Source organism: Lepisosteus platostomus, chromosome 13, assembly GCF_059453375.1.
Source record: "Lepisosteus platostomus isolate fLepPlt1 chromosome 13, fLepPlt1.hap1, whole genome shotgun sequence".
NCBI lineage: Eukaryota > Metazoa > Chordata > Actinopteri > Semionotiformes > Lepisosteidae > Lepisosteus > Lepisosteus platostomus.
Genome location: NC_142623.1, coordinates 8,362,953 through 8,390,729, shown reverse-complemented (window position 1 = coordinate 8,390,729; position 27,777 = coordinate 8,362,953). Strand labels below are relative to the sequence as shown.

The 27,777-nt window shown below is 41.0% G+C and overlaps 1 protein-coding gene across 7 annotated transcripts in view; it reads right to left on the bottom strand.

Annotated features, from left to right (window-relative positions):
- The window catches only part of luzp1 (leucine zipper protein 1), a 69,167-nt gene extending 41,908 nt beyond the window's left edge, over window positions 1-27,259 (bottom strand). For 3 of the 7 annotated variants that reach the window (XM_088602983.1, XM_088602981.1, XM_088602980.1), the window contains exons 1-2: window positions 26,771-27,259; window positions 7,337-7,458 (exon numbers count right to left, since the gene is read on the bottom strand). The gene's annotated coding sequence lies outside the window, so the exon portion shown is untranslated. The remainder of the gene's footprint in view (window positions 1-7,336; window positions 7,459-26,770) is intronic. The other 4 variants (XM_088602986.1, XM_088602984.1, XM_088602985.1 and 1 more) reach the window with 3 other exon arrangements.
- Between the last annotated feature and the right edge of the window lie 518 nt (window positions 27,260-27,777).

The window sequence follows — 27,777 nt, the reverse complement described above, 5'->3', positions numbered from 1 at the left end:
ACCTGAGGGCAGAGATGTTCACTACAGGGGAAGGCAAGACCTGGGACGTCTCGTCTGCTGCTCCTGCCTGGCTGTGGCCATTCCCACTGGCAGCCAAGTGTTTACCTTGGCCTGGAACTGACAAACAATTTACACAGGAAGGGACGTCAGGAGAACAACGTTTCCCTGGTTTGCTTTTCGGCTTCCTCTCAAGCGGGTCTCGCCCAGGCAGGGCTGCGGAGTCTCGCAGTGTTCAGACAGCCACATCCTGCAAGGGATCATCTACTTTGGGGTTTGACAAACCACTTTCAGCTGGAGGAGTCCTTCTGAAGGTATCACCACCATTAAGCCCTCCCCCCAGTTTTAACCCCAAAATCAACAAGAATAACAATATTATAATTCTAAAAGTATAAACATAAGGGCAGAACTGTATGCACTCTGCAAGGTCTGATTTAACGTGATGCAGGACAAGGCTTGAAAGCTAAAGGTTTCCTGTTCGTGGGACTCTGTGATCTGTATCCAACCAGAAACAAGCTACTGCAGTAGCAGGTTTTGTAACACTGGTCCTGAACATTTTATAATTAGTCTGGTCAGTGCAGAGCAATCAGGAAGGCACGTTAACTTGTTATATTGAGACTTGTAAAGACATTCAGAGGTCAGCTGCATTCAACATCCAAAGACACTGTAGCTATCCTGCAGCACGTTGTTAGAGCCCATCAGTAACTGGGCTCCTCATTAATTAATGGATCTGGGATCAAAAGGGAGTATAATCCTACTTGCTATTGCTCTCCTTTCGCCCTTTAACTGTAGCATAGCAGTACCACCAAAACAGTTCATCTTTGTTAATGTACAAATATACAGCTATCGATTCTAAACTTAAGGTGCTCTCTGGTCTCTCCTCTTCAGAAATTACAACACAGATTATCAAAAAGGAACCCCAGTTCAACTCCCTCTGAGCTTGGAGACTGATTTCTTTAAACTGGGGTGATCTGGGGGTATTCGGTGGGAGGAAGAGAACATTTGCTTTACTGCAACTGAAAACAGATGCAGCTGATGAAGTGATAGTAAGTATTTGAAATGGTCCTCTTACTCTGATCGTGTTCTCACCTTTCTCGCTGCTACAGGTAATACTTCTTCATCTCACTAGCCTGCTTTGGCTACAACTGGCACTTCAAAAAACTGCTATAATAGTTTTAATGCTGTACTAAGTTCAACAGTATAGCATAATTTTATTAAGTGACTTAAGCCTGTTGTAAACGAAACACTGCTCTCAGTTATATATACACACGACAGGGATATCTATTACAATGCTGTCATAGCCGATGCACTTTCAAAGCTTTTCAGACACAAAGTCAGTTTATTTAAGAGTCTTACAAGAACAGACTCCCAGCCCAGGAAAAAAATAAAGAAAGTGGCTCAGCCCAGGCTGGGCTCTATGATCCAGACACCAAGGGCTCAAGCACTTTCCCCACAGGGGTCTCTCTCAAGCTGGGATAGAGCTGAGGGGAGCTCGCTCAGCTCCTGGGAAGAAAGGAGACCCCTGCACCTTCCCAGGCTTCTGCAGGCTTGTGGTGCTCTTCTTCTGGCCTCGGCACCGGACCTAGCCGGGAATTCATAGCCTGCGACTCGTTACAGATAAGGTAGCTGGAGGAAGGCCTCCACACAACTGCCGGTTCTTCCCAGGGTCCCTCGGGATTTGAGAGCCAAGATGTGAGAGCGCACAGCTGGCGATTCCAAATTGGGTGGGTAGATTAAAAAAAATCACTGGGTCTAAAAAAAGAAAGGGTTCAAAACCAAGCGTATATACTGTAGGCCTTTGCATGACTGCACCGGGCCTGCAACTTGGATTAATCCCCTGGGGAGAGGGGGACCCAAACTGCGGATCCAACCCAAAAAGCGAAAGGAAAACCGCCTTCCAGGTTCAAGGACGAAAAGCAGCCCCTCATTTGAATTCGACCCCAGTCCCGACCCCCTGTGGCGATGAAAGCTAATCACTGAGGCTGCCAGTGATTAATGGGACACATTTACAACCCTGGTCCTTTCAATAGCAAATGGACAGCTCAGCAGCCCTGGCTACTCCCTGCCTGTCGGGCGCAAAGGGCTCAGTCCTGAATATAAAACCAGGCTTCCTCAAAATGGAGTGAGCGCCCCGTTTTCACATGTGGAGGAACAGGAGAGGGAACCGGGCTTATGGCAGTGACGTCAACAGAGGTGTACATTTCAAACACTAGGGGAGGAGACGGCGCAAAAAAGAAAGCCCTCAATTCAAACCATATCTTTCAAGGTTAAATCACATTAAGCAGACAAGAAGGAAAAAAAAAAGGTCCTGCCTATAACAGCCAATAGCAGCTAACCTGAGTCTAATCATGTTAGAGCCTGACTTAAAACCAGAATCAGATTAAGCAAGCATCTGTGAAATGTACTGCAGAAAGATGGAAGTGGGGTAAGTGGGTGGTGTTGGTAATTGAGGGGGTTTTATGATGTCATGTATGAATTCCATCAAGAGCTAGCACCATGGACAGCTGGCACTGAGCCCCTGTTTGTAGGCACCGCCGCCAAGGGCTCCTGGAGCTGGCAGTAGACAGCCACTATAGCAGCACTGCATTGTGGGAGGCGTCGTCCTTTCTGGGCGCTTCAACAGCATCCCCTCAGAATGCTGAGCAGAGCATCACTACAGCACTGCAGCAGAACTGCAGCACTCAAATGCCTGTTATTGGCTGAACACGGAGGGAAGAGTTTCTTTTTTGGGGAAAAAAAAGGAATCGTCCAGCAGTTACAAAACAGGTTGCTAAGACGTCACTATTGCGCAGCTTTCCAAAAAGAACACGCATTTCAGTTCTTCGTGGGCTGTTGCTAGGCTATTAAAAGCCTCTATAGGAACAGTGCAGGGGAAAAAAGGCACTGGAGGTGGGTGGGATGGCAACGACTGCAGTAACTTTCACACTCAGGCAACGCTGCAAAGAATGGAATATTACAGGAAGTGTGCTGGCTTTGGAGAAAGCACAAAAATAGTGTTCTCTGCCTTCAGCTGCTTTAATCATACTGCATCATTCCTCTGGTTCCAGGACAGTGGATCTCATACTCTCTGCAGCTCAGAGTGCAGAATGCAGAGCAGTTATGGGGGGAAAACAGTTAAATTAAATTTTGCTGTATCTGCAGGTAGCAGTTAAAGATGCTCTTAACCTGTGCCCTGTACTGTGCATTAACCCATACTATATGCATAAATTACTACTTTAAAGCTGATTTTAATAGATGAAGACGAACCTTTGACCTATAAAATGAATACATCCACCTCAAAGGCAGAAAGAAGACCAATGGATCTCCTGTCACTGCTAAAATTGTTAATCAGTTTGAGACGCATTAAAACACCAGCAACTGTCGAGCTCTTGAAATAATTCTCAAGAAGGTTATCACAGAAAGATGGACATTCAAGTACATTACCTGCTATCCTAAGAGGTACCTCAAAATTTCATGCCTACTTCTAGACTTGATCATTTTTTTAAATTTTCCATGAATGAGGCTAAAAAAACACCATCTTAACTCCTTAAAAACAGTACACTATATAGCATGCATAATAATTTACACCCATCTGTTCAATTGTACAAACAGGCTACTGTAGATATTATCTTTCCATTTTAATACATTTCTATGTTGCTTTTTTCTCCCCTGTGTCAATTTACTGAGATTGAAATATACACATTATGTGTATATTTTAATATACATATAAAACAGGTAAGTGGCAGGTTAAAGAATGGAGTAAAACTACAACAGCACAAAGAAGAAAGACACAGTGATTTCCCTGAATCCCTGCTTGCTTATGCTTCCAAGCATGGGCACTTCAAAGGTTTTCTTTTCTACAAGCACTTCTAAAGTTAAACCCTGGGAGTACTACAGGAGCTATCAGTTTCCACACCCTGTGTTTTTTACCTAATAAAGAAGGAATTAAGGTAGATTACAAGGCAGAATATTGGCTCGAGAAACAGTCCTTAAATATGAAGTATTATGTCATTAATCTCTAACATGCACAAACAAGTTTACTCTTGACTTCACAGGCAGATCACTAGCTCAGAAAAGTAGTAGCTGAAGAAATGTTAGAGCCATATCTGCAATTTTAGACAGAATGGCGGAATCTAAAATGCCATTAAGTTAATGACTTACAAACAACTTATAGTAGATGCAATAGATATGGGTAACAATGGCCATAATGAGGGATAATTCGGAAAATTTTGAAACCTCTGAAAAATAGAGAGCGAAGAGGAAGGCATCATACTGTATGACCCGTTTCATATCGAGTGGTCGCCTCACATTCTACTAACTAGGGTTACTAACTAGGGTGAGAGCCTATGGAGTGGCAGGAGAGACGTGTGACAGTTCAGCGCGTCTTGCTTCATGTGTCGTTAGCGATCGTGTGCGCTCTTACTTTTCGTAAGCATTTGTTGTTTAGAATTTATCATGGACCCTAAAGGTGTTAAGAAAATGAAAACTGTAAATTTCTCGAATTACACAAAAAGCAAAAGAAGTGCTTACTGTTTATGTTTATTAATGTCTAACTAGGTAAGCAGTTTTTTTTTACTAAAACCACAAATGACACTAGGAAAGTTAGTTATTAGTTTCTTTTGTCATTTGTTTGGTGAAAAAAGTAAAAGTAGTGGTGACACTTTTGGGTTCCGGGACAGATCGTAATTTTCCCCATAAGAAATAAAGTAAATAGGTTTTTCTTTTTACGGAATTTCACTATACGAAAGATTCTGGTAATGAATTGCGTTCAGGTGCAGTTGTACAGGCAAAAAATTACTGATTACTGAGCACTGATAAGTCTGAAAGAGTAGTACTGTTAGCACACAGATAACTTTTTAATGAATGAAGTATGAAAGCCAAAAGATTTCCAGAAGCACTGAAATTCTGCTTGTTATTTTAGTGCTTTTTATTTATTTGTTTTAATTGTAAAGACTTTTTTTTGCACGTTGGAGTTGTGTAAGGGAACTTTGGCAAACAAATCATATTTGTTCACGATGAAAATCGTGTTTTTTCCCCCCACTTTACCACAAAGCAGTTGTGAACCCTGTGTAACTAAACAAACAACCTTTTAAAGCTCAGCATTACTCATTTCGGAGGCCTCAAGCAAGACTTCTAAACATCTGAGAGCAAGCTGCACTACAATAAAGGGCTTTGCGGCACACAGATGGAGATAAAGCTGGTATTAACAGAGAAGGGAAAGATAGAAAGGCCAAGAAAATGTAGGGTTATGAACACGAGGTGATGTATTAAAGTTGTGTCAAAGTGGTGGTTAGACAATGCCTCAGCCTCTGTTCTCTGACATACCTATATTCACTTCAGGTCAGCTGCAAAATTGGTGATGTAGTTATACTTCACCGTGTACAAAAGTCACAAGTGATTAAGAGACTTTTTAGAACTTTTATGCTACAACTTAGGGTTATGTCCATGTTTTATAACTTAACAAGGCAATCTTAAAAACATCGGTCAAATCGGTGGCCAGCTCCTGACAGGTGAGTCGGCACCAATTGGATGAGCAGCATCTCATCCGCTGACATTACATAGGCTCCTGCAGAAGTCACAAGAGTTGCTGTTTGCCAGCTTTTGAGTTTATCTGCATCCTACATGACTCGAACACTGTCTCAACTAGGAAAGCCACTCAGCCTGGGCTCAAGAGAGTCACAGGTCTGAGTCGGTGTCATGTCACGAGCTGACTGTGATCAAGCCAACAAGTGGCTGAGCATTCGAGATGGAACATTTGAGATGGGAACAAGGGAACATTTGAGATGAGCCAGCCATGCCTTCATGGTTTCCAGTTTGCAGAATAGTGGCACAGTCAGAGCTAAACCTCACATACATAGCCTGCCATGTGCTAAGATGAATGACTCAAACATGAAATTCTTCCCATTTTTGGGTCCAGGCTCCAGATTTACAAGCCAAAAGGTGAAAACGCACAACTGCCAAATTGGATGGAAATATAGGAACATTAATTAGAGAACAACATGAAAAGTTTGGATCTCCCTGCACTCCAGAGTTTATCCCTGCCTTATTTTTACCCACGGTCACATAGCAGAGCTATGGCATCACGTACAGTCTTTGCGCTCCAGGAATCCTACCAAACGTTGAAATCTAGGAATCCTGATCACCCACAGTTTCAGAGTAGGGCCCTAGGGGCTCAGTAAATGGCGCAAATTCCCTGAAACGTTCCCTGTTCTTATTAGCTCTAAAATACAGTTATGAAAGTGGTGCTGTAATACGGCATTGCTGTGCCTGTGCATAGGAAAAAAGGAAAAGAGACACTCAGGTGAGCAATCTCAACTCCACACCCTAATTACATGACACCTGGAGAGAGACAAAGGCATCATACCCAGGATTTTAACTCACAACCCTGTGTCTTAACAGAGTTCAGAGCCCTACCCACTACCCCACGCTGCTTTGGATGAAAGACAAACAAAATTTGCTTTCACGTGATGCCAGCAGAGTAGAACAGAGGTGAATCCAGGTCACCCCAGGTGACCAATTCCAATGCAACCCCCTGGCAATCTTCAGCCGATTGAGGAATTCCAGTTACACTTGGTTACAAGTTAAAGAACTTTGCTTTATTATTCTTTTATTGCACCTGGTATGGAGAAGGAGAACAGGTTCTTATTTACATAGCTGACCTGGAGACCCAGTTACACAAGGAATTTACTGGAGCAATCTGAGCACAGGCGAATGCTCAGGAATACACAAACATTCATCCTGGACCCTAACCACAACACAGTGCTTTGAATGAACGACAAGATCTGCATCTGCAGTGGCGTGAATCCAATTACCAAGAGAAGTGAAGAAGTCCTATAGTTCATGTATCGGACCCTCTCATAATTATACGATAACCTGTGATGTCCCTTTCTTGTGCGCCTGTTAACTAATAAATGCGGGGTGTCAGTAAAACGCATGGCAGACAGCCTTATGCTATCTTGGCTCTTATGTGTTTTGTTTGATTGTATCTTGCAGAAGGAAGTCAAATGAATATAAACCTATCACACCCAAAATGCAATGCAAACCTTCACCAGCACTGGAGACACGACAAGGCAATGTGAGGGAAACAAAATGGATTTTACACCTTAATTTGTAATTTGCCACATACTTAGAAAATGAGTCAGTCTTTAATATACAGCCTCAATTGTGATAATAAAAATTTATTATGAATAAGAGCACTATGGGCCATGAGTAAGCAATTCGATAGAAAATCATGTGGCATTCCTAGTACTGTTAAACTGAAACTGGGGAAGAGAACACAAAACATTTTCCCAGAACTATGAAACTGGAAAAATAACTATAAATGTGGTATTTTTAAGTTTATCAATTAGCAAATACTTACTACCCAGTGTTACATTCTCACTCGTGCAGATCAACTTTAATGTTCAAGATGCACAACAATCTGTCAAAGCCCACGGAAGATCTTCAGCTGGGTCCTAATAATTTCTTTCCAAGCAAACTAATCTGAAAAAACAAAAACAAATAAAAAATGAATTCACTTGAGGTCCAAACAATTTCTAACAACACTGAAGGGAATTAGACCACCAGAGGATAGATTAAACCAGATAAAGGATATACAATAAGAGAATTACAGCATGACTCAGATTATTGCAGAGGTTAAACATGACTAATATGGCTTTTTACACAACAGGACATTTCCAAATTTAGCAACAAATGAACCACGATTAGTACACCTACACAGCAGTATTACACAGTCACACAACTATCCACTATTAATGTGGGCATTTATACTACAACAATACCAATTTTATCACAAATTTGGTTGACTTTAATGGTTGTTTCCAACATGGTGCTCCTATCTCCCGTGTGACATGGTGCCCCTTTAGAAAATGCTGCTGTTAACAAAATTCATTTTTTTCCACTTTTATACATCTTTATCGTGTGTACATACAAGGCCCTTTGACTGGAGAGTTCTGCTAGAAGACAGTGTCTGAGACAAGACCCCGAGGCTGTCTGCTCTTGGCTGAGTCATACTTATTGAGTTTTGATACTAGACTATAAGGCTGCAGTCTTAAAGGTCAAATGGCTTACAGAGCAAACCTGATGTCTTTAATGTGATATGGGACAACACACTGCAGCAGGGGAAGAGGAAGGGGATTGAAGATGGCAGTAATATGCTATTTCTCTTGTTTAATGTTAATCAATTTTACAGTCTAACCAACTTATTAGATACTGCACAAATCAGAACTTTTCCTTATTTTCTCACTGTGGGCCACAGACCAATCAAAAGGTGGAAATAAGACTAACAAAACTTCTCAAAATTACACTAAATAGCTTTACTGGACTCTGAAATAACAGACTAAAAATATCTGTGCTGGGAGGTAAGATCACCAAGGAGATGTGAAGCTCTCAGATCAGTCTAGCCCTTAAACACTGCAGAACAACTTGTTTTCCAGTGGAGCTCCTGAATGCATTGTTCTCTGACGATTTCAGTAAACATGAAGAAGTTTTTCTTTATCTGTCAGCTTGAATGACCCTGTCTGACCTGTTTGGCGCATAACTTCTGTGAATAAGCTTTTAGCCAAACAGCATCACACCTACAGCAATGCACGCAACCTACTGTATTTAAGCATGTAGTGCCTCTTATTAAAAGTACAGAAATTCTCTCTGTATTCTGCATACTTAGCAATGTGCTACATAAAACAAAAAGGCATTTTTTTAGAGGGAGGTGGCACAAGGGAGTAATTTAGCATTCTAAATGAGTCATTTACTCACTCAGAATGAATATCCAAAAATGATTAAATGTCAAAACATATCTCCATAATAGTCAACAGAATGCTTAACAGATAATTCCTGCTGTACCATGCCGATCACACACTTTCAGACTTTAAATATCAGAACAATATAATGATCAACCAAAAGCACAAGTTTGTGAGTAGAGGCTGAACATTAACCCTGTTCATTTACATTTCCTCATTAACCAATGCACCTCTGAGCTAAAGGCTTTATCTCGTTTCAGACAAGTCAAGTCATGCCAATGATATAGTCTCTGACTTTTAGTGTGAGATTTTCTTCCTGATACAACTGAGAGCACTTCAGAAAAACTCTCCAGACTAAGCAACAGAGTAACAGATCAGTTGGGAATGGTCTCTGTTTAATTTAGCTTCCAACGTCAATCACAAAAAAGAACTGCGAGAGCTAACCCCGAACAGGAGGGGACTCCTGTCGTCAATGCTCCTCCTGTTCCTTGACAGTAATTAATTCCAGAACTACTTTACTGATTTTTCAGGATTCCAGGAGAACCGACAGCTGTAACACAATATCTTATACACGAAGAACTGGATGTAAGAACTGGCGCTTTTCATTTTGTTGCTAAATAGGCCTTCTGATCCTGGTCTGTTGGTGAAATTCAAAATAGTAACACTATGGGTTACGTTTCTGATCCTTTAGGCGCCACCACCACCATATTTGTGCAAGAAACTCTTAATGAACCACTTTCACGGCACAGCATTTATCTCCAGGGTAAAATTCCTTTTTAAAAAGTCCTTTTAAAACCCCAAATCAATTAGTGGGGGGGGGGGGGGGGGGGGGAATCAATTTAAGTTACTTTCAGCAAATCAAAATCTTTGAAAATGCCCAGTTATTTTTTTCCAGGCTGCAAAGTGTCTTATACGTCCTACTCTCAACATTTTATCAGAGGTTGCTCCGAAATGTTTTATACTAGAACCATTTCCTGTACATGATTACCATTACACGGTTCGACAATTTTTGCTTTGTCTGTGTTTTGAGGAAAGGAATGCCCAAATAAAACGCACAGAACAGGAAGCCAAGGGGTAGAAGAACCTTGACATCAAAGCACAGCAATAAGAATACGACAAAGAATTAGAAATTTAAGGCATGAAGCTCATGAAATTAATTCTCAGAACTATGTCAAACCACAACTGTGTGGTACATGCCTAAACTCAAATTCCACTAAGGAGGAAAGCAGGAATGCATCGACAGCCAGGATTGTCGCCAATCCCTAAATTCTGTCACAAAACAACGATGAATTACTTATTAAATTTCCTTGTTCACGCCTTTGTTTTTTCAAGGACCACAGGACAGGTTGTTACACTACTAGCAATAGCAGACTTGTTCATGAATGTTTTTATATCACTTTTTTCCCCGATAACAAAACATTTTTCTTCACTTCCCGTACTAGTAATAAACTTTTAAAGGAAAATGCCCCAGATTCCACTTTTGAATGCAGATGAAATTAACATCTGAAGTCACAACTCGAAAGGATACTGAAACAACAAATGAAATACATCCTGTAACTGTGGGTTAATGTGTGCTAATGTGGTAAACTGACAGGCAACACAATCCGTGAAACCAAGTCATTAGGAGTGCAAAAGTTATTTTGTGCTCTACAGACAAAAGCGTAAAGCCTTTAATTGCCTTGCAGGTCTTGGGTCCTGGAATTGACAACACTGGAACACCTTCTGTGTGGAGTGTGCATGTTGTTGCCAGGTATGCATGGGTTTTTGCTAGACGCAGAGTTTCTTCTCACGTCTAAAGACATGCTGGCTAGGTTACTCTGTGTCTCTATATTGTCCCCGTGTTCGTGTGCCCTGTGAAGGACTAGTGTCCCATCTAGGATTTGTTCCGGCCTTAGTCCCTATAATTCCAGGATAACCTGCTTTTGTTCCTCATCCACCTATTATTGTAGCAAAGGTTGTGGCAGAATTAACTGCAAGCAAACAGACATGGTCAATTCCGCTATCCTAACACCAGCTTCAACACCCACAGTAATTTACTAAAACATCTCTTTCATTTGGGGAATTTAAATCCAAATTGATGCATTTCTCTTCACTGAACTCTCACATGCTCAAACTCAACCTTTCTGGCTTTTCAGTAAATGCAGGTGCAGGGACTTGACAGAGGAATTCGGATGGAAAGCAGAGGGTTTTTGGCCATTGATTAATTGAGCTATAAACAAAATGGAATGCAACAGGGAATTATACTATTATAATCAAGCTTTTTTGCAATGAATTTAAGAATACTGCCTGGCTTTTCATTAGGGAAAAAAATAACAGTATTGCTTTTGTTTAAAACATGCTGAAATAAGCCACTGCATGCGGTGTACTTTTGGTGTTCTATGAAGTGTACGTATATGCTATTAATTACCTAACCATTTTGTACTCTGCATATCACGATTCCAGCTTGGGCACGCATGCATTTGATGCAGGCTGATCCAAAATAAATGTGACATTTGATCTCTAGATCTAAGTCATAAATCATAGATCCGAATTCAAAACAAAAATGCATTCAGAGGGAATACCTCTAAAATGGGAATAAAAATTAGCAGATGTTTTCAGCACTTAACCCATTGCAATTGCTACACATCATGTTTTCGGTCTGACAACTGGAATTGCTACTGTACACGCTGCAAGAATATACAGGAATAAACAGAAGAGTTTCCTTTTATAGAATGTGCTCAGTTCTTCCTTTGGGAATCCAACCTGGATCCTCAAGAGTGCTTTATTTCGGAGAATCACGAAAGTTGCACCAAAGTCAAACCGCCTGCTTGTGTGCGGGGGTCTTTGCTGGGTTTGTCTTTTCAGTCCCGCTTAATGAGTCACTTCCATGACACTTGTGATTAACATCCTGTCTAAATCTCCACCCCAACAATAGAATTTGAACTCTTGATTTCTCTCAGACAGGGAACAATTGCAGTAGTTCCCAGCAAACATGGTCAGTAACAACAGTCGGCATGACTCCAAGGTGTTCAATTTGAAATGCGGGGGGGGGGGGGCTGTTGGACTATTGTCTGAATCGATAGCAAGAACCAGACAGGATTCTTGGAAACTTGGTGGAAACGGACTTAGAAGTGAAAATCTGAGGTCCGTACTTAAAAAGAAAACAACCCAACAATCTCCAACTCACATTGCAAGAACTGGAACACTAAAGTCTTCAAGGACACTGCATAAAGATCTTAATGAGCAATGAGTGATGGAAAGTCAGGTAGTTTGTACAAACCCATAACTGAAATCTTTACCAATGGTAAATATTTAGAAGTTGTCACTGGATTTGATTATCATAGTACTTCAGGAAACAGAAACGTCTCACTCTGGTTACCTACAGCCACTACCTACAGGCAAATTAGCGGACATTCCAAGGGAAGATCTTCATATATGCCTTTTGGGGGCTATACTGCCTTTTTGAATCCAAAAGAAAACGTACAGCAGACAAGATCTGGACCAAACCACAAAGGTCAAGTCTTAAAATAAGCCGAGGCGGGCCTGCTGAGTTGTGAAAGAATGGCAAGGCGTCCATCCCTTCCATACATACTGCAGATCAAGGGGGAGAGAAGCCCAATCTGGATCTTTTTTGGAAGATAAAGTCATTGGGGGGGAAAAATACAAACATCTGCTACAGATGTTTTTAAGAACTTTACATTAGACGCTGGGGGACCGAGCTTTTTCAATGGCAGCCTCACGCCTTTGGAATACCATTCGAATACCTATGATATTAAAGATGCAGCCTCTGTTGATGTTTTTAAATCTTGATTTTAAAACTTATGTTTTCATAATCGGTTTCTTTTAATTCCTCAGTAATACATGGTTTTATTGTATTTGATGTTTACTGCACCTTTTTAGTTGGATAATATATTGTTGTACAAGAAGATTATTGCTTGACTGAAGACTGAATCCGAAGCATTATGTTACCTGCTCTACTTTCTCCCATTGTTCTGCGAAACGAGGCGACGTGCCACCCATTGAATCCTGTTAAACAAATTGGATCCGTAATAGAGTAGAGGAAGGGAGCTTTAAGAGCTACCAGCAGTCATAAAAAGCACAAATAAACCAGCAGCTTCCAGATGGCGAGACGAGGAGGAGTTACATATGGGCTGTGTGACTTCAGACATCTCGGCTTCAAAACCGACAACACCTGGCCAATATCAACAACCCCCAACCTCAAGAAGGTGAATTAGATCGCATGCCTCTAACTGGCTTCAAAAACTATTTTAAAACGGTCTAAACAATTGCAGCATGTTAAAATTGCACATGAACACTGCTTTGCAAAGCTTTATTTTTAGCATCATTTAAAAGGCATTAATGATGCTATACTGTAAATGAATTTAAATCTGCATACTTACTTTTAGGCTGACTTTGAAATGTGTTTTGCAAACCCTGATTAACAGACATATTTGGTTCTGAAAATCCATCCATTTTCAATAACCTCTTTGTCCACTACTTGGTCGGAGTCTATGTGACACACTGGAGACCATTTGGAAATGCAAGGTAAACTAGACAGTACCTCTTTGAATTTTCTCCCTGTACCCTTGTTTTCATCAGGATCACCAGTTTTCCTCCCAGAGTCCAAACTCCACACGAAATAGAACCCAGGGTCCGCATGGGCCCGCATGGCTGCCTTTAACATTATTGACAGTGTTTTGGGCTCAACCACTGTAGGTGCTCATCCCAGTTCAGGCTGAGCTCCATGACCAAGTCATTGCGGGTTCAAGCCCGGCTACGATCACGATTGCCCAAGCAGTGGCACACAGCAGAGCCTGCAGTGGGTAGGGGGGCATGGGTTAGTCAGGTCTTGTCTTTGTCTGAGACAAAACACGGTAACCACAGGGCCTGTCAGTGAGGGAGTACTTTTTAAAGAGACACGGAAATCTCAGAGGTACCTAAAACCTTCGTCACAATTGCTAAACGTCGTGAGTTGGCGTCAGTTAGAAAATATTCTGGAAATCTGCCTTACTCCTGCATAAATCTACCTTGTAGGTGGACTATCTCGTTAATGGTATCAACTCTAAGTGGCTCTTTGATGGCCGACTCGCTATTCCTAAAACAACTTGGTAGCGGGCACCGTGTAGCACAGGACACCATAACAACCAGCAAAAGCCAGGCCCTCTATTTTTCTGGCACAGCTTCCAAGCTAACATTAATATTTGGAATGGAGAAAATTACGTGCGGTCCTTTTTCGGACAACTTCTGCACGAACGCTGGAAAACGTGTGCGTGCTGCTCAAACGGTCCCCCTTCAGAAAAGTTTTCATGTTTTTCTTTTAACTGAAACGCAAGGTTTTTTTTTTTTTTTTAACTTGTGCGCCTTTGTGGCGGTGGTGCCCCATTCTTCTTTGAGCTGCGCTCAGTCAACAGTATTTCAAGCCAAGGAAGTGGATTTTTGAAAAAGAGAGCTTGTATGTTGATACAGGTGTCCAGGCCACCCATTTCCTCTCGATAGAGGCCCGACGCTCTACCCACAACCAGCAGCGTGGAAGTTGAGTCAGTGAAAGAATACGGCTTTTAACACGCATGCAAAACTGTGTACAGTTTTTCTAATGCATTGTGTAAAACCAAGCAAATATGTACAGGGCATTAAGAGCCAGTTTACTATGAGAACACACATGATTATGCCATTAGCTCTTTAAACATTGTAATTTTCATTGGCTCGACAACGTGGTGTCACAGATGTTTAACTTTAGGATATAGGATATACGCTTAAATGCACGTCAGCTCAGCATTCACGTAATACATTTTAGAAGCATTCAATTTTATTGTGAAATGGGAAGGGTTTCAGAAGCCTATTTTCATGCCCATAATGAAATGTTCAAGATCTTTCTTTCCAACATGGGAGAAAGTAGTCTTGAGAAAGAACTTGAAATTGAACGCTGCCCACACCCTGTGATTTTAAGTGAAGCAACAGAGCTGTAATAGAGCTGAGCTTTCTCCTACAAGTAGGAAGCATGTTAAATGGAGTCTCTTCGGAAGCCTTCTCACCTGTAGTTGCCGGGGAGTTTCCAAATGCTCACCACATTAAGAAAAACACTAAGTTATAACCTAGTTTGGACAGCGAATTAATTACATGTTTAAATGGCATCTACCTCATCAGTAATAAATAGATTCACAAAGACTTTAAAATCTATTAAATCTGTTTTCCTAAATCAAATTCCTTGACTTATCCTAGAACACTTATCCAGGAGAGTGCATAGTGTGAACAAACCCCATCTCTCTGGAAAATGTTCCGGTTTTTTTTGGTGAAGTAAGACTTTTCTCTCCTGAACACACGCTATAAAAACCTGACTCCACAGTATGCCGAGGTGAACACAAACCCCACATTTGAAAGTGAAATCCTTAGGAGTCTGAAAGGCAGAGTGTCTCTCCAGCGCGTTACACACTGTAATTTTGCTAACACCCGTGGCAAACTCGCCCCCATATCTCTGCCGCCTACCGTTATCAGCACTTCACTCTGAACCGAGGCTCTCTGGAAGAACCCATCCCACGCTAAGCGCTGGTGAGATCTGTCAAGGGCTCCCAGCTACCAGGGCCTCAACAAGCAAGAGAAATCAACGAAAACGGTTTTCAAAAGGGCTCAGAAAACATGGCAACAGAAGCCACAGAAAACATGGAAACCTCTGCAGTAGAAGCCCATCCACAAAAAACATTTAAGAAAAAAGCAGCCATACAGCACAAAATACGAATTTCTTTGTCCATGAGCACTATCTGAAATCTGTGAAGCAGGCACGAGACCGTAAAACAAATCCTAGAAGAACACTAACATTTCCATACAGTACATTCATTGTCTTCATTGTTTGTGTTACTTTACTTTTAGGATTTTCACACAAATCCTGAAAAAAAAGCACACAATAGGAGTCCAAAATAATGGCACCGAATCGCATCACCACTCAGCATCAAGAGTCAAAATTTGTTACATACATGCAGTTAGTTTGTGTTCCCTAGCCAAAAACAAACCTTCAGCCAGACGGGAATGACTTCAAAAATATGCCAAAAATCCTTTGTAAAATCCAGCTACAATCTCCCCTCCCTCTACCCCAACCCTTGACACACGCAAAAAAAGAATAACAAAAAAAACCCAAGCACATTAATAACACATGAGTTTCCACACAGCTGACCCAGACTTCCCTTTTAAGGGCAAGCGGTTCAAATTTCTCTTTTCATTGACTTCCAAAAATACCCTAGAATCACTGCTGAAACTTCCTTGTGTAAAGAACAACTCCACCCCCACCCCCCCACCCCTCCAAAAAAAAAACAGAGTGAAGAATAACAGATTAGAATCGTGGGAGTTAATCCTAAAAATCTGGCCTGTACAGAAGAATGTGAAAAAAGTGGCAAAAAATGCTTTTCCGACTGTCCACTCCCCAACTCCACCTCTCTTTCAATCAGCAGGATCACAAACATGTAGCCAGGAGACAAGAGTTTTCTAGGATCAAATATCAGACAATCTCTACAAAGTATTTGTTTCATCAACGTGTCAGTTTCAATGACGGGTATAGAGGGGAAACACAGTCTTTCCTGATCATCGGTGAGGCACATCACAATTACAAAATGTATGGAATTTTTTCAAAAGATGCACTCGACGAAGAGGAGAGTTCTAAATTAAATGCTCTACTTTCTTCCTCCAAGAACACTGGAAAGCACCTGGCTAGTTCGAGCTCAGAAGTTCTCTAAAATACCAATCCACTTATTGTAAAGGTCATGCGGTCGCAATTTCTATCCCAAACACACTATCTTGCAAGGGTCACCACCCACTTACTGAGAAGTATCTTAATATAGTGGAGTTTCGTGTAGCTAAGCTATAACTCATTGCCTCATTAAAATGGAAGAAGGACCAGTAACATTAATAAAAGAAAAAAAAAATATCCCAGGGAATCTGGTCCAAAAAACTAAGCCAAGATACAAACACAAAAAAATGAAAACCAGAATGAAGCCAGCTAAGATTGATACAATAAGAAAGTGTTACCTAGAAGACAAGTAAAATGCTCCACTATTAGAAAAATTATTCGCTTAAGCTTCACAGTGATTAGCTCAGTCTAAAAAAAAAGGACTCAACACATCAGATTATTCATTACTTTCTGTTGACTAAAATAGAAGTACTTATCAGACGTGAGAACATTCCCAACCGTCTGTTTACTGTAGCTGAGGAACTTTAGAATCCATCAGCATTATTAAAGGCCAGAGAACTCTGACTTTTGACATGTGCAAAGCCCACTGATGGCTTTATTTTACAGTACGTATGCCACAAACCCAAGCCTGCGCCTTCAAACTTAAGAAACATTGTGCTATTTCCTAGCATCACACACTTATCGATTTGTCTCCCTATCTCCAAGATCTTCAACCTTTAGCAACCCAGAAAACTGTGAATTTTTATATTTTCTTTTGCCGTCTCTACTTTTTGACCTGAACGAAAAGCATCAGAAAGATCTTCAAGAGCTATGACAAGCAAACAAACAAGTCCCCTCCTCTACAGATTTACCTCTGATATACATGATCCCTGATAAGAAACAGCTTGTTGAACTGAGTTAGAGAAGAAATTCAGCAGTTGCTTACTGAGGGTTCTTCATGGACACTGACACATGGCTCCTTGTTGTCCCGATACATGAATTTGACATTCAAAGATGGAATACAGGAAAAGCAGAAACTCTTCAGCAGATTCTTGAAGCCCTACGATTTGTGCATGTGCAGAAACATCACCAATAATGTTAGGAGCCAGCTGCATAAAGGATTGAATATTGACCTCTTCGATACCCTATGTTCAGATAGATTACTATTCCATGTTGGACCAGTCGCCAAACGGCATCCTGTAATGATCTATGCATGTGCTCTACTGGTGTTTGATCCTCTGTTCGATAATGTATTGTACTGGGCTTTCCTTGTACGACCCCAGACAGTTAGATAAACAAAACCTATACCGCTTCAAAGAGAATCAGCAGATATAGCAGCTACACAGCCTTCGCCATAAAGAGGCTCAACACTCAAAACCGCTTAAACACTGGCCAATACTGGAAAGGTATTTCTCCCTTTTGGTCTTGGTCTGCTCACCACACATATTTAATCATTTATAACCCAGATACAGCACAGATGAAAGGAGGGATCTAAATGCACAGCAAGCCTTGCAGAAGCTCCAGATGGAAAATTCATTTGAAAATCATTTATCCAGCCTAATACGATTCCAAGCATTCCACTACACCCTTCCATCATCACGCTCACTCTGAAATACTCCCAGATCCTCTCTAAACTTTCCCCACTTGTGAGACAGGAGCGGCGGCTTTAATTAAACCTCACACAGGGAAGAAGAAGGGTGATCCGTTTTAACACATTCCCAAGCTGCAAAGTGAAGGCCAGGACGGCAGAACCATCATCAAAACGAACCCCATAGCTGTTGGATTAACTCGCTAGTGAACAATCTTAAGAATCTAGCCGACTCTAAACAATTGGTCCTTCCCAAGCCTACAGGTAAACAAGGTGAAGGCTTACAGCATATGCCAGGCGTTTTGGACATCATTACTATTTAGGTGACACCCATGCTATAGGTTGACTAAAGCTTCTGATATTTGTCACATCCCTACTATCTGCAAACCGCATAAACCAGCTGTATTTAGTCTTTAAATCTGAAAACAGAAAAGTCAAAGTCAAGATCTGGTCACAGGCCAAGAAACATAAAAATGTATGCTCTTGGATTTGTGTCATGTTCCAGAAATTAAAATTTGGAACAGAGCTACTCAAGTTCTCTTTTTTTTTAATCCTTCTACTTAGCCATCATAAGCCCTTTCCCGCAACATTGAATCCCATGAACTGAAAAACATATCTGCGTTTTTTGAGGTTCAAGTTCTGATTGCTGAAATCAACATTCAAGGAGAACTTGTTCCTTTGTGCTTGCAGACAAGGAAATCAAACAGCTCCTTTCTGCTTTACTAAAGAAGATGATTGCTGTTTACACTTACCTCCCCACTCTGTTACCAAGTTCACAAACAGCCAGCTTGGAGCAGTCTTATTTTTAACACACAGAATTCCTCAGATTAAATCAAGCACATCTTTTTATCCCACAGGCTTTTATTTCAGTCAGAAACTATTTTTTTTAGAGTGGGAACATTGGTCTTAAGATTTCTCAGCTGCCTATTTAACTGTAAACTGACAGGCTCCCATTCTTTGCCCAATCCCTGTTACCTGTCTGCTCGTATTGCAGCTCTTAACAGCAGACTACCGCAATGAGCAGCTCAGCTGTGACCCTATAGGCTTCTAGTCTGCAGAAGCTCTACAGAGCTTTTGTGAAAATAAACTGCTTGCAGCCATCTTAATTTCATCTACAAACATATGAGAAGGACACTACCTAGATAAACAGGGCAGTCTCTTCCAAAAAAAGTGTTGCCCATATCTGACTGCAACTAAAGCACGCAATAGGATGATGTAGAAAATACTTCACTCAGATTAGGAGAAACACAAACCTCAGGTTTTAGTTTTGATGAAGGGACAAGCTCCTTAAGGGCACATAAAGGATAAGGTGTTAAGCCTTCTGTTCACACTGAGAATTAAGATTTAGTGGTACCTATTAAATAGCTTTTTTTAATTTGTGTTTTCAATTAAACGTATTATTGTTTCTCTAGGTAAAGTTTCCAATGTGGGTAATTGAGTAGTTCACTTATTCTTTGAATGGTGACAGAGCTCTTTTTGTAAACCTTTGTTGACTTGTCAGATGCAGCACAAAAAAAATGGAGTGAAGGAAATGGAAGATTTGAAAGGAAAAGGAGTCAGACGTCATGTAAGTTATTTCAGGGTAACCGACACTGTAACGGAAAAGAGAGATGTACAGAGTTTGAGTGAAGGCTGAGAGCTGGGAAACTTTCTTGCGGTCAAAATCCCTCAAATACTGATCTGCAGTTAATAGAAGTGCTTTATCTGGGTGTGCGGAATAGGTATTTTGCACGTCTGGTATTCCAAATTGTCATGTGAGGTACAAAATCAGAAAGTTTATTGAAAGACAATGATGACTGGGGATGTTCACTGAAAGAACAAGGTGGTTTATAGTTTATAGTGGTTTATAGACTTCATAGCAGACAGTTTCAACATATACTAAAGGTAGTGGAAGTTCTTAAAATTAAATCAGAAAACACCTACTTCATAAAACTCAAGGAAATATTCCTAAAGAACAGAATTTATGAAGCTTACGTTTAAGTGCCAGAGATGGCCATATCCGCACACTAACCCAAATAGGCCCAATGATTTATCACCCCCTATCGGGTCTGTTAATTGAGGATGACACCCTTTTCCAGGAATGCCTCAATTTTTCCCTCATGGTTAAGTCACTTTCCCTACAAGGAATATCAGCAGATCCTGCCAAAGTCCAACGCAAAGAAAAACAATACCTTAGTGTAAAGCAGACAGAAAGTGTCCCCACCCCCAACACAGAAAGTACACCTCCTGATAGTTCATGCTATCACTAGTCTAGTTTAGTAGAATTTCAGTTTCAGTTTATGGATCAATATTCCAGCATCGCAACCACAATATTTCACAACATTCACTCATTCGTTTACTGGACAGTCACGATGAGACAATGCCACTGAAATACACATTCCAGATTTTAGCAAGCATCCCCACCCTTGATGCAGAATTGGGGTCTCACTGCCTGGACTCCTATATTACATGAGCATTGCATTACACTGTACACAGAAAATTCATAGCAGTTTCCAAATTACAATTTCGATGCAGCAGGCTAAAAGTTTTTTTTTAATCCAAATTGTGAGCTTAAATATGTAAATTGTTTTATTTGCGCTAAACAAGGCAGTCGAAAAAATACCTCGTCCTTTTATGCTCACCAACTCCCAACGCCATTGTCCTCCCACATTTTTAGACTTATTGTTCTACCAATTAATTGTCGTGTTTGAAATTTGGGGTCAAAGAAGAAGCACAATTAAACCATCAGCAGCACTCTTCAATGAGATAGACACAGTGGATAACACCCCATTAATCAAGTGTTCTCACTCATCTCCAGCTCGACTGAGGACAGAACCTAAAACAAAAAGTATAACAGAAATATTCAGTTTGATGTCATTAAATCAATTCAGTATGTGTCAGGCTGATCACAGATCACAGTCACAGATGCTCATCACAGTTTTCCTTTTTCAGGCTGCATATAGCATATCAATGTGCAGTCCTGTACTCCTATTCAAACTAATAAGACATCTTTCTCCCCAAAATTTGATTTACCTCTCATCACAAGTCAGGCATTTGGGCATTGAAATAATAAATTCACATGAGGAAACGTTTATGGTTTCAATTCTAAAGCTTACTATGCATTTCAAGAGGATGAACCTCTGCTTTCAATCAGTATTTACAATTGTTCAGACACATCCACCATAGTTGCTGATGAACAATCTAATTGTTAAGGCAGGTAAGTGTTCTTTAACAGTTCCTACATTTCATTAGGCTCTAAAAATAGGTCTAAACGTCAGTCTTGAAAGATTTAAAAAACGGAAAAACCCACAAAATCTTTATAGGAACAAAGTCAAGATTCTTTGAACCAAACCAAATTCATTTGTCAGCTTTTTACAACAGGCAATATCACCCACAGGAAAAGAATTTAGAATTCTACATGTTACTGGCTCCAAATATTAGCCCTTTAAAAAAAAATCAACCACCAGGACCAGCAGTAATATCCTGCTGCTTCCATTTCTAACATCTAAGTGCAGCATTTATTTGGAGGCTGTCTTTCTGTTATAAAATGAAGCCCAGCTTGTGTCTGAGGCAGGTTCATTCACCAAAACCAAAAAAAAAAAATATCATGAGAACCAAGTATAATTTTGTGACTAAAAATAAAGCCTTCAAAATATTCCATACCGAGTCAGATGCCATACTGAGGTTAAAAATAGGCCAGAAGAAAAAAAACAGCTTTAAACTACAAAAAAAAAACTTTCCCCCCAGTACAGGCAGCAATCTGGAGTGTGATGTGCCATAAGACAGACTGGGATCTTCATTCTGAGGCCTGGAAATCCACAGAGGCCTCTAGCCTTCCTTGTCACATAACGGAATCAACAGACTTAACAGGTCTTAATCACAAGGGTCTTAATGTCTTCAGTCACTGAGGAGTGTGGATTTCAGATCCCCACAGACCCTATAGAACCAACCATGAGGATTGCAGTTTGTCTTTGACTCATGCTTCTTGAATAGTCTGTTTAACCTACCAAAGAGCAGAGAACACAACTAGGTGCTCTGGAGAAAACCTTTGTCCTATATGATGACTGGAATCAACAAAGACTATATAAAGTATTCTGCCAACTGCTAACCAGTCTATTGAAATGTCTATTAAATATTCACAATGTTTGCAGCAGGCCTTGGTCTTTGTTGAATACAATAAACTGTACTATTTTTGGGCGACGCATTTCATTAAGTCTCCCCTTGAGGTACAGGAGGCAGGGTGGAGACAATATAAAAATGGTAAGCTTGACAAAATTGTAGAGGCACGTGTGCATATCTCTTCCAACCCCATACTTTCCAATCCTGCATCACAGACAATAGCAACACAGCAATTGCATTCTTCACCTCATACCTCAATGTGGAGCATTTGCAAAACTATTCCTTTTGCCATTGGTGATCTTACAAAAACAAAAACAAAAATGCAGGACTGTTCTTTTTTTTTACCTCCTAAATGAATTTGGAACAGTCGATTTAGGTCATATTCTCACCCAATTTGGAATGGCTATTTTTTCCCGGAGTTACTTCTCAAGCAATACCACGTGTATAGCACAGGAGAGAAGGAGACACGCAGATAGTTTCTCCAACACACAAGACATGATTTAAGCGATTTAAAATCCAGAAAAGGGAGGAGAAGGCCGAGTCTTTTGAAAAGCTAGAAGCATCAAAGTGAGGAATGGCTGTAACTTTTTAGTGACACACCTATAGGATATGCTGTAACTTAAAACAGCTTTTGTTCCTGTAACACATGGCCTAAAGCAAATACAACTTGCACTCTGTAAAACAGATACTGAATTATAGAAGTAATTAACTGAGTGGTTGGCACACTTGCAACCATACAATATTTTAGATTTAAAGAGATTTAGTTTGTTATTGTTATACGTATAGTGCTGCATCATAACATAAAAATGTTTAATGGGACCACTGTATGCAAATGAGCCCCCACTGAGGAAAGTGAGCAACACCTCTAACAAGGAGGCTCATTCAGAGGCCTAGGCGAGCCCTACAATCCACACAGTGCTGGCTCAAGTGTGGCCTATGTCTTTAGCCAGCTATGACTGAGCTTCCCCTAATGGCAAGGGACATGTGGGTGAGCCCACTGTAGCTGGGCAGACCGTGCCACCCAGGGTACTCTTGGCTCACTGCGTGCACGGGCTCCCATTCCAACTTTGGGAGAGTTTACCAAACGAAACCAGTTGAGGAGAAAACGCTCTCGCAGGATACTGAAAAGCAAAGCATGTTTGGTAATGTGTGAAGTATGGTTAAGCCTGTAAATAATTTACTGAACAGTGGGTTTGGCAGAACCCCATTGCCCTATTAAGCATGCTCCCTTTGCCATGAGGTCAGGAATATGAAAATAATCTGAAGCTTGATTCAACATCCTTCTCTTCTCCTCCTGTAAAAGGCTCACAGTTAAATCAGGAGAAGTCCGGCTCCAGGAGAAAGCAATCAGTTTTTGGATCATTTACCTCTCCAATCTAGAGATAAAGAAACATTTATTGGTGAGCGGCGGTTTTAGACTTCTGCCACAATTCATTTAGTTTTCTTTATAGACTCGGTTCTACGTTGGAAATGCAAAACGTCACATCTGCAGAACACTTTGGAGAATGCAGCGAAAACTTGCTAAGGACTTGGCGTTTCAAACTGTGCTGGTCTCCAACTAAAAGAGTGTTTAGGATAAATAAGCAGGTAAGACTATTTTTCCCTCGATTCCTCATTGAGCAGCCTGTTTCATTAAATCATATCCAAGACATCCATCCACTATCATCAAGCTGCTGATTCCTAGAAGCTTAGGGGGCGAGGCGGGATCTTAAGGAGCATTCTGTAGAAATGTCAACACTGGCTTTTGAGTACTTTAAAACAAGACAGCTTAGAGATGATAAAACACTCATCTCCAGCATATTTTGCAGCTTCCTTAGTAAGCCTTGCTAGAATGTTAAGAACATAATACAGTAATTCTAATTTAATCCCAGACATTAATGATATCCATTACTAAGCATTTAGTCATTGAAAATAAAGTGATTAGTCATTTTTCCATGATATAATTCACTTGAGTCTTTAGAAGTATAATGAACTGGCTTTCAATGTTCCATGATGATACATTTTTGCACAAAAGTAACTTATCAAATATTTCAAAGGATTTACATATCCATCCTGTATCTCACAAGAACATAAACAAGACTGGTAAGAAGCATGGTCTTTTTAGAAACATCTGGATTAAGAAAAGAACACTTCTTGGACATTCTTTAAAAATTCCAAGATTGAAGTACGAATCTGTTAGTAACATCTGCTCCTTGAAGTGCAAATCTGAAGGATAACAACCTCCAGTTGTTCCCAAAAATTAGAAAAGGTATTTCACTAGAGAAAAACAGGTTTGGATTTTAAACAAGTTTGGTCTGGTTGAGTGTATCTGATTCACATGGCAAAAAAAACAAAACAAACTTAGATTTGAAGAAGTCTTCGATCTGAATTTACTGCCGGCAAACTGCCCTTTTTTCCCTCCCATCTCCCATAAAAACAGTTTTGCACTGAAGAAATCAATGATGGTCACCCTGTGACCTTTGCCAGGAGCCTCTAGTAAGAAAAGGAATTCAGCCACACTTGAAGGGGAACAGCAACAACATACCAAACCAAACAGTTAAAGGGGCAGCAGCTTCAAGTTTAAATTGATCAACTTGATTTCTGATACAGGGCCAGAGAACAGTTTAGATGTCAAGCACCAGACCAACCAATTCCTATCCCTCTTTGCACTTTGGTGCAATCCCACCTTTGACACTTGATAATTCAACTATTTAGTAAGGACATCATGTACAAGAACACGTCATCTGACAGCCATGGATTACAGCATGCACATATTTGCTACATAAACTTGTTTACCACTCAAAAGACAGAAGATAGTGAATTTCACACACGGACACCTTTGACTTTGTAATGGCAGCAGGCATTGCAATAAAACCGGATGAGAAAAAAAATTAGTACTACTGAAATAAAAGGCTAGAAAATGGATTTCAGTAGCCGAACTATATTGAACCAATGAGTTACACCAAACGCCTCCATCTCTGGGAATTTCAGAAAACCTAACGCTCACTTAAAAAGCAGTCACTTCGTGCTTGAAACAGGTTGGGGCAGGTGCCATATTATGCGCCCCACCTGCGCAATTATTATTCCGTTGCAGTAACCGAGTTCGTACATATTCAGAATTTGACTTCATTAAAATACACTTCCCCGCTTCATGGCTTCTGTTGTGGGCAGGAGATGTTCCTGCGATGCTCCTGACAGGTCCCCGCAAGACTGCTAACTGAAAATCATAAACATCTTCAGTACTGCAACCCAAAACATACTTGACGACGATTTGGTGCAGTATATTCGGAAATATGCAGAAGCGAAAAGCCATCTATCCTAAAAGCCTCTGCTACAAAACGCACCTTGCACTAACACGCAGCATGCTGTAATTAACTTAAATTGCCCTCAAACACTAAATACATGTTTGTCCGGGGCTTTTAAGTGTGCACACTAACATTAAATCAAAATGCACCTCTCAAGGTGAAAAAGGGAAAGATGTACACAACTTATGTAAAAGGAAACAGCTTTAATAGTTTACAGTACCTATAACATGCATTCCTCCCACACAGTTATTTGATTCTCAAATATCTATACATACAAAAAGGAAAGTGGACTGCGTTACCGTTTCTGTCTTCGTCTATCTGGGGCAGCATTACACGTGTAAATTCTCAAATTGTCATTGCCTAAAATGTAAGCAATTCGCAAATCTACGGAGTTAACCGTCCCTTTCAGTGCTAGCTTAAATATTTAATTTCCACAACCTTCAGCAATCAACTGATAACCCAGGCGCATTCATCTGACCTATTACAAGCAACATGCAACACAGACACTTTACTGTAGCCAGTTACCGGCTCTGCTACATTGCGATTCATTAGAATAGTCTTACAATAGCGACAGAAAAACAACGCGTGTTGTTATTAACTTAGTTTATTGCTAAGTCTCCAAAAACAACGCGCAGCTGAAACTTCGTTTCGTTTTAAAATAAAATATTTCCATCAGACCACGACAGCATACTTTTACCGCAATGAGAGTACTCTGGCAAGCGTAACACCCAGAAAGTTTTGAACTTCATGTCTCATTTAAAATTGTAACCTCCGTTTTTCGAGTCCTGATATTGAGGCGATTCGACAAGAAAGACATCGTGAGCGCTTACAAAATACATTGTTCGCGCAAGTATTTTTCTGTTCAAACACTCCAACAAAATTAACGGGCACCCCACTTCGTTCTCAAGCTGACGACCGATCTACAGAATTACTTGAGAGTTTTGGCGCATTTCAGATAGCAATTGTGTAACCCCATCGCCTTCAATTGTTTTTTTTGTGAAACTTCCGATTTAAAAAAAAAAGTTTGCCGGGTAGTTCACGATTTACAGTTTCCTCAGCTACACGGCACACTGTATCTTAATGCTAATTTGTTGCAGTCGGGGTTTGAAGTGTTGGGAGCCCTAAGGAAACGCAGCGCTGGCTCTGGAAATGTCCGAAGAGCTAGAGAGGAAAACAAGATGTGTCCAACCCGGTTGAAAAGAAACCTCTAACGACTTTAAAACAGCTGTTCCAGCGGTCGGCGATACAGCCACCTGGTTTTCACAACAATCCCCTTTCACGCGGGGGTTTTCTGGCTGCCGGCTGTGGAACAGGGCAACAGCGAAAAAGCTCTCCTGCCGCAGTTCAGTCATGCAGTCCGTTCGTGCCAGAGCAGTCGCACACAGGAATACAGTAGCTCCGTTTTCCCAGTCTGTGCCAAGCAGCCTCGGAGAAATAAATCATACCTCCTTACCTTACCATATGGAAAACCGGCGTTTCACCCTCCAGGAATACATTCAGTTGCGCTGCGTAAACGGACGAGAAAGAGACCGTCTCTTAGTCTTTAAAAAAAAAAACCCAACTCCGTTTCTTAAAGTTTCGCCCTCAATGGTACAAGCAGAATGCCTTCCCCCCCCCCCGCGCAAACAACCCTCGCTGCTTCTTCCCCTCTTTTTCCCCTCCCAGCTCTGCAGGATCAAACCATCACATTCCACAGATCCTAACAATGAAAAAGGTGGGCTTTCCTCCGCGCAGGAAAAGAACCACCCCCCATCGTCGTCGTCGACTACGCTCGTCTCAGGCTCCGGCGAGGGACGCCCCCTCTCTGCCAGAAAGAGCCCGCCTCTTCCCAAGGAATCGCTGATCTTAAAAAACACATTGCCGGCGTGCGTAAAAAAAAAAAAGGTGGGGACAGGCTTTCCTGTCAAAAGTAACCACCTCCAATGTTAGCGGAGTCTTGCTTGCCTAGAGTTAGTTTACCCCCGGCAATGTGCGTCACTTATACGTTGGGGCTGATTGCGGAGATGGCAGGCGGGACTAACAAATTACAGGACCTGTCGTTCTTTCAGTTTACTGCAAAAAAGGGAGGTTTTTTTTTAAGTCTATCTCTCTCCTGACTGGAAGAATACGAGAAACAGGGATCTAAGAAGTTGGTGGTTTCGGGAAGAAGGGGCGTGGGGAGGGGGATGGGAAAGAGGGGGGGGACATGACTCCGCTGTGTGGAAGTCCGACTGTTGTTTTTTTCAAACGAAACCGAAATGTCGAATCTTAATTTCAGCTGCATTTGAGCGCGCCGGTTAGTGCAAACGTGTTGACCCACTACGGCCCTTACAAGAAAAACTTTAACAACAAGCTCAGCAGTTAATACTGCAAGTTGTTATTCTTGCCTAGTGCTTCTCGGCGCACTATATTTGTATTTATGTAAGAGTTCTAGTCTTTTCAGTATGTTCATAACTCGACGGTTGACTACAATATGCAATT